The sequence below is a fragment of the Lepisma saccharinum genome, unplaced genomic scaffold, assembly GCF_977018435.1.
Source record: "Lepisma saccharinum unplaced genomic scaffold, izLepSacc3.1 HAP1_SCAFFOLD_280, whole genome shotgun sequence".
NCBI classification, from domain to species: domain Eukaryota; kingdom Metazoa; phylum Arthropoda; class Insecta; order Zygentoma; family Lepismatidae; genus Lepisma; species Lepisma saccharinum.
The window spans coordinates 65,601-79,384 of NW_028143032.1; the positions used below are offsets into that span (position 1 = coordinate 65,601).

Sequence of the window (13,784 nt, forward strand, 5' to 3'; positions counted from 1 at the left end):
TGCTGGTATTGGCAGTCAGTCGATGAATTGTCTCTTCGTCATTATCTGAGAACGTTTGGTATGTGTTTGATGTGTCAATTGGTTTGATTATCGGTGGTGTTCTAGCACGTACTGGCTTTTTAGGATAAATAAATGGTTCGTCCATGTCTTCTTCGTCGTCGGAAGAATTGCAGGGGTATTCCCTTTTCTTGGTTTGCATCTCGCTCGGAGTTTCTGGTTTTAGCTGTTCTTCCTTGGACTGTGACGTGAAGTTTTCTTCACTCCCTCTGGTAGGCTGGCCAGAACGTGGTGTTGATTGTGCCTGTTCCTTCTCTTGACGTTGTTTCTCTTCTTCTCGCTTCCTCTCTTCTGTCTCTTATTTTCTTCCTCTCCTGCTTCCAGAGTTCATGGGCTTCTCTTTGTTCTTTGGTCAATGGCTTGTTTGAATTCCTTGGTCGGCGTTGCTCGTAAACGTTTCTCTGCATCTGGTCTCCTCTCTTCTTGTTGCCCTTGGCAAACAATACGTCTGTTAGGATCAGAATCCCAAAGAAGAATCTTCGCGGGATATACCAGAACGCGTACATTTCAAACCTTAAAACTTAATATATATCAAAAGTGTTCCACCATGACTGTACAAATTAAACCCAGAACGCGTACATTTCAAACCTTAAAACTTAATATACATCAAAAGTGTTCCACCATGACTGTACAAATTAAACACATTAGCTACCTGAAAATAGTAATTAAACAACTTTGTAATTTACAAGACAAATACACGTACAAATATATTTCTAAATTCTTACTGAATGTTAAGCACGAGATGCAAAACTGTCCTTCAGGCTATAATAGAACATACAGAGCCATCTGGTGGCTATTTGTGTAAGCTACACCAAGGATGTACTTCGAGCGTAATCTATTTAAGAAGATATTTCCCCAGTAGTTTCTGCTAATTGACAGTTATGTTACCGACATCTGAAGTTTCTCTCGCGTGTTTCCATTTCCGCTGGACCATTTTTGTCACACCTAGCGCCGTCATGAAGACATGAAGTCCCTAAACGCGCTGTCCACTTGTGAAATTATTGATGTCTATATTTGCACCTTGTACAGCAGACCAAGAATTCCAATTACGAGATCACGCCATGGCTGCAAAAACTTGGCAGCGGTTTCCAAAAATTCCTTTCAGATTAGTATCCTGGTGATTTTCTTCCTGGACGAAGGAACCGTACATTTTCTTAAAATTAAATGTTTGATTAATCATGTGCAAGAGAAATAAGTGTGTCTGTTACGTGAACTTTCAGGAACATCAGAGAATTTTCTAAGGAGGGGATGGGGGAAAATATGCTGAAGTGGAATATATTCGTCACGTTTACATGTCACTAGAAGAAAGACAGAGGGACAGAGAGCGCGAGAAAAGGAAAGAAAAAGATAGATAGAGCAAGGAAGAATAGGTGAGACAGAGAAAGAGAGGAAAGGTAAGAGAAGAAACAAAGAAACCAGAGACAGAGAGAGAGAGAGAGAGAGAAAAGGAAAAGAGAAGAAATTAAGAATCAAGAGAGGGAGAAAGAGAAAATGAGAGAGAAGAAATATAAAAGCAAGAGAGAGAGAGATACAAAATTGAACAGAAGAAATAGAGAAACAAAAAGAGAGAAAGAGGAGAGAAAAAGAGAAGAAATTAAGAAGCAAGAGAGGGAGGAAGAGAAAGGAAAGAGAGAGAGAGAGAGAGAGAAATAAGTAAAGGAAAGAGAAGAAAAAAAAGAAGCCACACAGAGAGAGAGAGAGAGAGAGAGAGAGAAGGAAAGAAAAAGATAGATAGATCAAGGAAGAATAGGTGAGACAGAGAAAGATAGGAAAGGTAAGAGAAGAAACAAAGAAACCAGAGAGAGAGAGAGAGAGAGAGAGAGAGAGAGAGAGAGAGAGAGAGAGAGAGAGAAAAGGGAAAGAGAAGAAATTAAGAATCAAGAGAGGGAGAAAGAGAAAATGAGAGAGAAGAAATATAAAAGCAAGAGAGAAAGAGAAAATTGAAGAGAATAATTAAAGAAGCAAAAAAGAGAGAAAGAGGAAAGGGAAAGAGAAGAAATTAAGAAGTAAGAGAGGGAGAAAGAGAAAGGAAAGAGAGAGAGAGAGAGAGAGAGAAATAAGTAAAGGAAAGAGAAGAAATAAAGAGGCCAGAGAGAGAGAGATAGAGAGAGAGAGAGAGAATTGAAGAGAAGAAATAAAGAAGCAAGATAAAGAGAAAGGGGGAAAGGGAAAGAAGAAATAAAGAAGCAAAAGAGAGATAGAGAAAGAGAGTAAGGCAAAGAGAATAAATGAAGAAGCTAGAGAGAGGGAAAGGGGAGAGGGAAAGAGAAAAATTAAAAACAAGAGAAAGAGAGTAAACAAGAGAGAGGTGAGACACAGTAACAGGGGAAAGGAGACAGAAAGGGAGAAAAGGAATGAGAAGAGAAATAAAGAGGCAAGATGAACAAAAATATATACAAGGCAATAGAAAAGATAAATATAATGAATTTGGACACACATAGAGAGCGACAGAGATAGATAGACAGAAAGAGCGGAAGAATATGAAGGGAAATAGGAGAATATCTGGGGAATAAAGAAGACAGACAGAAAACCGAAGATAAATCCCATTTCGCCTAATGGCTTATCAGTAGAGCTCGGATTTGTATGTAATTAGATATTCTATTCCTTTCTAGATACATACCTTGGACAGGAAAATGTCAACGAATTATACGAACTGACATGAGTTTGCATACGTTTTCTGTTACATATTTTTACATATTTGCCAGGATATTACATATTCTACATATTTGCTAATTTACTTTACATAAAACAACAAAAATTTGGTAATTTTTTTCCTATCTTAATCCTTTTTCCTATATTTTCGATCTCTGAAACATGATGAAGAAAATTTGTAGCTCATGTGATGTCATATTCTCTAATCAATGAGATGCATAGTGCTCTCGGTCACCTACAATTGACTACCAAGTCAAAAGACAGGCTGAAGAAAGATGCTGGAGTCCCCCCTCCCCTCCTAATGGTTATGTATTTTCGTTTCGCTTTTAGGTTTAGGCAAAGCACCTAGAAACGTGGCATCGGTGGACAAGAAAGCTACTTTCCTGTACGTAGCGCGTTACACAATATGTTTCCTTGTACAAAAAGTACAAAAGTCGCTATGTGTTTTCATTCGATTCTTCTTTCTGTAGATGCTTCTTTTTACAATTTGTTTCGGAAGTTGCAAAGAGCTCTCTTACATATTTACATATTATACAATAATTTGCGATGTGCTAATAGTTGATAAAATTGGTGTACTCGTTCCTCTGCTTTCTTGAGTTAATAAATGTGATTCAAATTTTAATTTGGACAACTTATGTCCTTAAAATTATGTTGGATATGTTCAAGTGAATCGTCTTCAGATCGTTCGCTGCGGGACGGCGTAGGTTCGAATCCGGCTCTGGTCGGAATTTATTCGGCCTACGTATAGGGCCGGTGGCAACCCACCATCGTGAGGAAATTGGGAAGCTCCGAGTGAGTGAGCGTAACCCGGTCAAGAAGACCTACAACAACGGCTGGGGGTTCGTCGGGCTGATCACCCGTCACTCCAATACTGGTCTGAGACCTCCACGCTATAACAGGTGACGGAGGAACAGTGTGGGAGGGAGACCAGCAGTCGGTAGATAAGCCAAGGCCCTTCAAGGGCTGTAGCGCTGTGGGTTATGTTATGTTCAAGTGAAATAAATATCTAGCAGAATTCTTGAAATTGCTTGGATACTCGGTTATTATTAATATTACAATATTCTATGATACTACATATTTAGCTACATATCCATTTGATAATACATATTTAGGTACATATTTTATCCATTATTGTTACATATTTATGTACATATTTTGTACTTTGGTATTCCATAAAAATCCGTGGTCTACTTATCATAATGTCAGTCAGTTCCGACAGCTGTCAGCCATTTTAAACGAACTTTATTATCCCATTTCGCCTAAACCGGTTGGAAGGGGAATATTGCAAGTGAGGGAAATTTTGACGGTGATCAACGTAACCAATAAACAATTCGGAGCATGCGCCGAGGCTAATTACGAACAGTCACATGGGCCAAATAGTCAGGTGTTGCTTCTAAAAAGGAGAATTGTCACACCACCCAGCAGACTGGGGCGTTTGTTGTATTTTTTTGCGATTTAGAAGAAACTATACCTAACGTAACCCTAATCTGTCCTTTTTCTATTGGCTGGACCAATCACTGGATCAGATGTGCGACAGCGAGTGTGCGAATTAACGGGGGGAGATGCCAGGGATGTTTCTATCCCCCTCAAAGCAAATGCAATTGAAGAGCATATAGTAGTATACCATTTCTGAACTATATAACAAACACAATTGAAAAATCAATTGGTCCAGTGTCAGTCATCAAAGACTTCCCTGCAGAAAAGTATGCAGCCTTGTGGTTTCTGCAAATGACTAACCTCACCGAGCCAATACAAACAGCAGGTTGTCTTCCACTTTAGTTTTCATGGCATAGTGTGGTATTTGCATGAATTAAAGCGTTCACAAGAGACTTGTAGGTAAGTTGGATGGACATTAAGTTTGGCAAAATAAATTTGGTCAAGTTTCTGGTGCTATTAGTTCGATAGCTCTTTTCGTACAAGAGGTTGGGTTTTCTTAGAAATTAAATCAAGTGTTTCTAAAACACGTTTAAATGTTATCATAGGATTGAATGAATTGTCTACAGCCGGATTGCGCACACTTTTCCGGTTTTATCAGTGGTATCTGATTAGCCGTTGACAAGCTGTCACAATGTACAGGATTGCGCACAAAACAATGAGCCGATGTTGTCAGTGAGTCAGAAAATGTAGAGGAATTAACACATAAGAATATGAATAGGTGTAGACAAGCTATGTACTGCATTCGAAGAAAACTCACGCCTGTTCGTCTTAACCTAACCTAACCTATCCTTAAGAGATTTACTATTTTATTTCTAATTCCTCTCTCTCTCTTTGTCTAAAGAAAAAAAACAGTTTTGCGCACAGACTTTAAAGCTATCAAAGTGGCAACGTTGGATCAAAATCTGTGCGCAAAACAGTGAGATTTGTGCGCAATTCTGGCTCTAAAGTGTGCGCAATTCGGTTGCGGCAAATGAATTAGGTTAGAGCCAACGTTCGTAGGCAGTGGCGTAGCAACATATTTGAAATCTCAATGTGAATCGATACAAAATCTTCAGGGATGCGTCAGCAAATAATCATATTTAAGTAATAATAAATTACTGAAGGAAATTATATTTAATAATTTCACTCACCCTAAAATTGTATTTCTTTGTTTTCCGGGAGTTGAAATATGAAGCTGTAGGAAGGAAGTAAGAACTGCTTATATTATCCATTGCCTTCTTGAGTTGCGAACAACCCAAGCATTTAAATGCCTTGCACTTGCTTCGTGGCAGCTGGACGTGCTTTATTGTTAACATATTACAATCAGGAGTGCAAGGTCGATAGAAAGAAGAAAATACAAGACAAATTGCTTTTTATTCGAGAAAAGAATAAATGGGTAAAAATGTCCACGCAAGTTATCGTGAATTTTTGCGTAAGTGTATCACATGAGAAATATGACACTAATTTTTACATTTTCAGGACCCCCTTAGGCTTAGAGCCCGCCGCCTGTATGTTTCGCCCTTGATTTGACGTATTGTAACGTTTAACAAAAATTTAAAGCCAGATAAAAACAGAATGTTCTAATTTTATTGCCTACAAAAATGAGCCCTTTCCATCTTTTTCCCCTCACTTCTGTTAATACATTTTTTTGTATCACTCCCATGAGGCGCGGGTACTTAGAACCGCATGGTAATAGTTTACTTTACTGACTGGTAACAAATATACAAATTTGTTTACTAAAGAAGACTAACTCCCAAAATAAAATCCCAAATATGGATCCCCCCAAAGCAAAAATCTTAATTCACACAGTCGTGACATCTAATGGTTAATTAACGTAACAAAACATTTGAAATATTTCCCTTTCATCCAGTTAGACGAAATGGGATTTGGAAAAAAGGGGATATCCCGTTTGGCCTAAAATGGTGGCCAGGTCATAAGGGGATTAGGCGAAACGGGAGTACAAGACTACGAGTGAGGAAGCAGGAAGAAGGTACATGAGAAGAATTGCAAATGAGAGAAGAATAAATAGCCATTTTATAATTATTTCAATGGGTGTCAAGTGAAGGTCTGTGTACATCATCTACTAAAAATGTTTAGTTTCAAGGATTTTACTTCGCTTTTTTGTATGTTTAGCTAATCGCGAAGACGACTCTTGGTTTTAGTAGCTGCAGTTACAAAAATAAACAAAAATCATGAAGATGAGTATTGTTTTATACTTAATTCAGAGGCGGAGCAAGGGTTGAAAATTCAGGCAGGATCATAATTGTCACAAAAAGCGCATACATACAAAGATTCATTGATTGATTTGATGTTTTGAGTCCACTTTATGCACAGTAAGGCTATTCGGGACTGAACCTAAAGTTTAAAGTGGGATCCGAACCCTGGACCCCTTGATTACAAGGCGAAGACGCTACCACTGCGCCATCGGAGTGACAACTTTAAGTTGCGTGTTTCATCAAAGTTTTCACTGGACGATTACTTCGGCAAATTTCATTACATCGAGCCGGACTTACTTTTATTAAAACGCATTTTGTTGTACATACAGTGCGTTGTTATTAAAATGCTTTATAATATTTATTTAGCGCAACTTAATCGTCGTCTATAAATAGTATGTCAAACAGGGAGAAAACATTTCAAATTACTTAATGAATTTCATAAAAAGTGAGTTGGTGGTGCTTACTTTTGTCCACTTAACATCTAACACTAGCTTTTGTCGCCATCTATGATGCCACTGGACATCACAAACGGGGGCGTTGCAATCGGGGTAGCACGATAGACCTTATTTCTTATTACATAAAAGTGGCTATTTGTGTGTTTGAGTTCATTTTAAGTCCACTTTATGCACAGAAAGGGTAATCGGGAGTGGACCTACAGTTTATAGTGGGATCCGAACCACTATGTTGCTCTATTGGGTGCGTGGCTGTTTGTTATAAAAAGAGTTGGATTTAGTGTAGACAAGAATTGATAGAAGCTGGTACTACTGGATTACATAATGAGCGCATTGCAAAATGATGTAGCAATTTAAGGTAAGATAGTAATGTCATTTTGTACGTATTATACAAGCACATATCTACAATAGACGTGTTCTTTAACAGTAACACTAATGTATTTTTTAAATAAGGCTATTTTTTGTCGTTAAAACCGTAATCTGTGTATGACATGGTCATGTTTTTATTAGAGGAAGGTAGAAAGTAGGAGAACCAGGGTAGAAATATAGGAGGGAGGGGTAAGGGTTGAAAGTATAGGGGGCGCCAAAAATCTTGAGCCGCCCCTGATCAGAGGGATGCGAAGGTTTAAAATTAGAATGCCTTTATCGTTGAGTTCATGCCTTTCGAGAGAGCAGCCATGTTTTCAATATGGCCGACCCAGGATCGTCTTCTCTACCTCTGTTACCACTTCACCTTATCATTTCTTGTCCATTGCTCCAATTTCGCACCCCTGTTTGTCAGGGTGAGTAGGGGCATGTAGGACGCTAACTATGAAGGGTGTGATGTGTCCTTCATTGGGGAAAAAAAATCTCTAAATTATTTCTTACTCGGAGTGAGGGAGTATCTATGCTTCAATTATTGATTTCGATCCCGTATCAGCCGGCCCCGTGGCGGAGTGGTTAGCACATCGCGCTACGACGCCAGGGGTCCCGAGTTCGAATCCCGGCCTGGACATGGGTGTTTGTGAGTGCCCATTCATCAATTTCACCATATCATCACTCACCCCCATATTTGCAAATTATCCAAAAGTTGCACAAAAGGCGAAGTAAAATGAAACAAATCATATCAAATCAAATCGAACTCGTATAACTACACGGTGTATCTTGTTGATCTGCACATATTAAAACTATAATGTTTATTCTAGGGTTGAGTCGATGCCGATGCTCAAGGGGTTCGGGGTTCGGGATTCGATACCCGGTGGAAGCACATAGTGGTTCGTATCCCCCTTTAAACTACATAGGACCAGTCCGAATTAGCCTATCTGTGCATTGAGTCATAAGTCAACTCGGTAACGATGCTGATATATTAGTGTCCACCGATACCAGTGACATCGGTATCAGAGAGTATCTGCCGCTACCGGTAAACAAAATCCAGCCGATACTCTTCCGGCAATTTCGTCTTTCACAGGACCCGCAAAATTGGTGCACGCCACTTTAACTAATTATCCTGAAAATTATGCCAAATTCTCTGTCTCCTTTAATTTTTTTGCACCACGATTGTGTGGAAAAACTGTACTTTGTGATTACATAACAGATATTTTTATATTATTTTGTAATTCTTGAATATTTTGAATCAAAATTCTGATAAATTCACTTATAATTGAAAATGGTTACTTATACGCTAGTATTAATAAATATTTTGAACACATTTTAATTGTTACCATTTCCAAGCACCGGTATCAGTGATAATCGGTTAAGAGTATCGGTATCTGTTCAAAGCGGTATCGGCTCATCCCTATTTGATAATAATATATTCTGATAGTGTATAAGGAAAATATCAATAATAGTAATAAAAAGAGCAACAAACTATAAGAAATTTCGTTACTTTTTTTACACCGGCAAAAAGTAACTAATGTAATGTATGCAATATGATTGATTGATTGATTTGGTGTTTTAAGTCCACTTTATGCACAGTAAGGCTAATCGGGACTGGACCTACAGTTTAAAGTGGGATCCGAACCACTCGTGCCTCCACCGGGTATCGAACCGGGACCCCTTGATTACAAGGCGACGACGCTACCACTGCGCCATCGGGGAGGCCTATGTATTGCATATGGAAACCACACAACTTCGGATAATTTTTGAAAATTAACACACAACTTTGGACAATTTTTGAAAATTAACACACAACTTTGGATAATTTTAGAAAATTAACACACAACTTTGGATAATTTTAGAAAATTAAAACAACTTTGGATAATTTTAGAAACTTAACTCACAACTTTGGATAATTTTAGAAAAATAAATTTGGAAAATTAACACAACTTTAGATATTTTTAGAAAATTAACACACAACTTTGGATAATTTTAGAAAATTAAAATATGATGTAGAATGAAGATTAAATAGATGCAGATTAAAGCGAAACCAAATAAAACAGAATACACTGTGGTCAATTATAATTTGGGTGGACTACCTGTGGATAGAAATGCTGTAATGAACAGCAGACTGTGACAAATAGATTGATACCAAACTATTCTCTATTTATCATGTTAAAGTAATAGTAAGAAAATCTAATTTAAATATGGGCAACCTAATTAAAGGATGGAGAAAGATGAATACTGTGTATACTTTTATTTGCTTGATAATGATAAGGCCAGTGTTAGAATACGCATGCCCAGTCTATTACACCGTTCGACATGAGTTTGGATGTCTCGGAGCTGACTATCGACTCTGAATAATTTCAGCATGCTGATTTCAAAAATGAAATTCACTTATACCCATCATGTCCAGTTTCTTCAGAAAACAGTAACATATTAGTTGCCTTAATTTCACAATAAAATGTGTAATTCCATTATTACCCGATAGATGGCTCTATTTAGGTGATGGAAAAATATTAATTTTCTACAATACAAATCCTCCAATATTGAGCTATATTTGACATAAAATTATAACATTTAATATAGTTTCCATGGTTTCATGTGATATCTTGACAAAAAACTGCATGAACTTTGGTTACGTAAGCTTTATTTTCGAAATCTTGCATAAAATTAGTTATCATTTCTGTCCAAAGGAAGGTCTCCCGGCTTTGACAATATTATGTATTAATTAAACAGGCTCTTCTTTCTGGCCATTATCTACAATTTTATTCTCCGCACAGGACACTACCCGACAGACTGGAAGGTTCTAATGTTCCCAAAGTCAAACAAAGATAGTACCAACCCCACAACCTTTTCAGCTCATATCAACCTTTAGCAAAATATTCGAAAGCATCATTTTTTGACACATACACATGCACTTACAAGTTCATAATCTACTTCCGTTGCACCAAGCAGGCTTCAGACCTCAACACAGTGTCCTAGATAATTTGTTAAAACTTACGACTCGCATCACAAACCATTTTAGCACTTCCAAACCATCCTGTCTAGTGCTATTCGATTTGGAGAAAGCATTTGACAAAGAATGGCATACTGGACTCATTTACAAGCTCCATAAATTCCACCTACCGCTTTGCTATATCAGATTAGTCCACAGCTTCCTAACAAATAGGATCGCTTATGTCGCTGTAAATGGAGCAATGTCATACCCCATTTTCCCTTACTCTGGCGTTCCACAGGGTGCTGCATTATCACCACTACTCTACATATTATACGTTGCTGATATGCCAAAAAACCCACAAGTTTCTATCTACCAATTCGCCGACGACACCGCATTTCTCGCCTGTTGTTCAACCATCCAAGCTATCAACAAAGCTCTCCAATCAGCTATAAACTCCTTCCAAAGATGGTGTGACACATGGCGTCTCACAATTAATGCTCTCAAAACACAAGCATTGGTGTTTCTACAGACAGGCTGTCGCTCGAAGATACAAAGGAACCCAACATTATTAAACATCAAAATACGGGGACATCCTATTTTGCCTACCACCACTGCAAAATACCTAAGAGTCATATTTGACTCCAAGCTAATCTGGAATCCTCACTTGCTCAACATTGCTCAGAAAGCTACAAATCGTCTGAGGTTGCTCAAACGGCTAATTGAACATCCTGGAGACTCAACTCCCAGGTCGTCTTACATACTGTACCTACAAGGGTTTCCTTCGACCAGCAATTACTTACGGCCACACTGCATGAATATCAGCCCCAGACTCATTCTATCACGAACTACAAGTTCTGGGAAGACATGCTCTTCGTTTGGCCTACAGAGTTGTCCTACCAAGTCCTACACGACTACTGTACGAGCGAATAACCTTTCCCGAAATCACAACCCACATCGAAGCCATCCGTCACAAATATATAACTGGTCGAATGAACTCGCACCATCCACAACTTCTCAGTACAATGTACGAAGATGCTCTTCACGACTGTCTTCCTACATACCACTGCACAGCATTCCTTAACCATGTATACCTTCCTGATTGATCCACAGCATCCTGACCATCAGCTGTATAATATCCATCATCCTCCGGAACTACGGCATGTGATATATCCAACACATGCAGTATAAATATCCATAGCAAATGATTACTACCTCACTGAAGTAATATCCCACTACTGTCACTGAATAAACAAGATCTGAATGAAATACCCTCAGAACAAGTAAATACTTATGTACCACTCCAAATACCGAAAGTCACTTAGAGCATCACCTTGCACAAGAAAAAAATACTATGAAAACAATTCACCTACCAAAGAAAAGGGGTACCCTTCTAAATGGAAAACAAGGAGGAAAAAAAATTGACAGAGATTGCTCAAAGAATTTTCCAGACACTGTGTAATATTGGAATCTTTATTTTACGAGTACAATAATGAATGTTGAAACCTACTGTTAAACAACATCGAAACAAGTTTTCATCGAATAAGCTACTAATTTATTTTAAATATCTTGGATAATAAGAGTAATGGACAACATTTTGCAGAAATATTCTTCCAGATTCCTATTTATACTTGAACTTTCTTACTTCTGAAGCAATCAGAAATGATCTTTTAATTATTTTTTTACCTTTGTTTTATACATAAGGTAAAGGGCGGAGAGATTGCGCAGGGGGACAGATGGCGCATTACGTGACTAACAGAGAAGGAGCAGGCCGTTGGCGCCAATTTTCCAGTTTTGAAGAAGAGACAATAGGATGAACGATTGAGCGTTGTTCCTGATAAATCCTATAGCCGAGATATTACAAGTATTTTACGTCGTCAGGACATAGCTGGTAAGTGAAATAAATTTATTACACTATTTTGTAAGCATCATATATATATCTCACAAAGGAAGCAATTAAGACATTTTTAACACATTTTCGGGAAGCTTGTCTGTTGCATTTCCATAGTTGTTGTGTATATTCTGGTTAGTGTTGCCATCTGGTGACGTTTTGTAAAAACATTCATCTCGACGTTGTGGGGTAAGATGGCGCAATGTTGAGTGGGACAGATGGCGGTGCTTTCTTACATTTACATGAAAGTTTAAAAGGTCAGTATTCTGCTACGGAGTCTGATACTATCGTTTCATTACCTCAGCCTCCACCAGTGATGTGCGTCTACGCGTAAACAACGATAGTCTACATTCTACACGTAGACTATTTTATACACGTAGATTACGTAATATATGTAAACAACATGGCGAAAGGTGATAACTTAGCAAAGGGCGCCGTGGAATTAAAATAAAATTATACTGCGTATCAGTTGCTGATGTGTGAGAACTTTTCGTGCTCTTCCTTCCAAATTTGCACAATTTCTCATCTAGGAAGAAACCTAATATATGAAATATTCTAGTGTTTTATTGGAAAAAGACCACTCTTGCCTCACGACTGCTATCTTTCGTTGTTTTTTGCATACTATTTATCTTCCTCCATAGTTGATAATAGAAGAGAAGAGAAAATATGATTCTTTTCATTTCGTTAGGAACCAATACAGTTGGAAATGTCACTTTTCTTCCATGAAACCCTTGAAAAGTAATTTTAATGCACTTTAGATTGTCTACGTAGTCTATGTAAACTACAACCAATGTAATCTACGCGTAGATTACGTGTAGACAACGCATGTATACGTAAACTTATAGTCTACGGCACATCACTGGCCTCCACCCAGTATTGAACTCATCTTCGCTTATGTTTCTGTCTCCGCAAGGAATCTATTACCGGCAACGCGAATGAACGAGTGCCTACAAAACTGTAACAAGAGTTAATGTCCACAGCAGACTGTATAGAATGCATCAAATACAAAAGCTGGTTCCATGAAACTTGTTCCGTTTATCCTGATCGTGTGGATGAGTGAAAAAAATAGAACCACGGGCTGCCAAGAAGAAGTTGTGAGGCGCTAAACTGTTCTATTCAGATCGCATTGTCACTGCGCCATCTGTCCCACCTAAAAGCTACTATTTTTTGCGCGCATATTGTCGCTAGATGGTGATACAGAACTTAGCCATCATACATTTTTATTGTTCCTCAAGAACTGATAAATGATGTAAAGTACATTGAAAATAAATATAAAGATAAATAAACAGCTTTTTTTGCGTTGACTGAAAATGTGCGCCATCTGTCCCCCCTTTACCCTACGTAAAAAATATCCTCTGCTCGATACACAGATGTACTAGGTAGAAATTTCAGCAAAAATTCAGGCTCGACCAGGACTCGGTATGCAAGAAACACAGGTTCGAGTCCTGGTTGGGCCTGCAATTTTATCTGAAATTTCTATGTAACGTGATTTTTTTTCTATTCTTACTGGTTGTGGTGTTTGTGTAGGTTATTTTATTAAGTATAGCTAAATGTATCTAACTTTGTCTATATATTTAAGTACAAGAAAGTGAAATTGACATGACATAGGTCTGCAAAGATGACACACTGTGAACAAACCATAAAAATATAGCTATAATAAATAAACAAAATACATTAATGATTTTAGAAAAAGACAATAAAATTGACCGTTACTGATTGAAAGTGAATTGTTGGTTATTACTATTTTTTTTTTTTAAAAAAAAAGTCATGTCTACAGCTACCTAAATTGAAGAAGCAGATCATATTAT

General features: G+C 37.9%; 1 pseudogene; it reads right to left on the reverse strand.

Annotated features, from left to right (window-relative positions):
* Positions 1-257: 257 nt before the first annotated feature.
* LOC145982647 (pyrokinin-1 receptor pseudogene) overlaps positions 258-13,784 on the reverse strand; it is a 164,303-nt pseudogene continuing 150,776 nt past the window's right edge.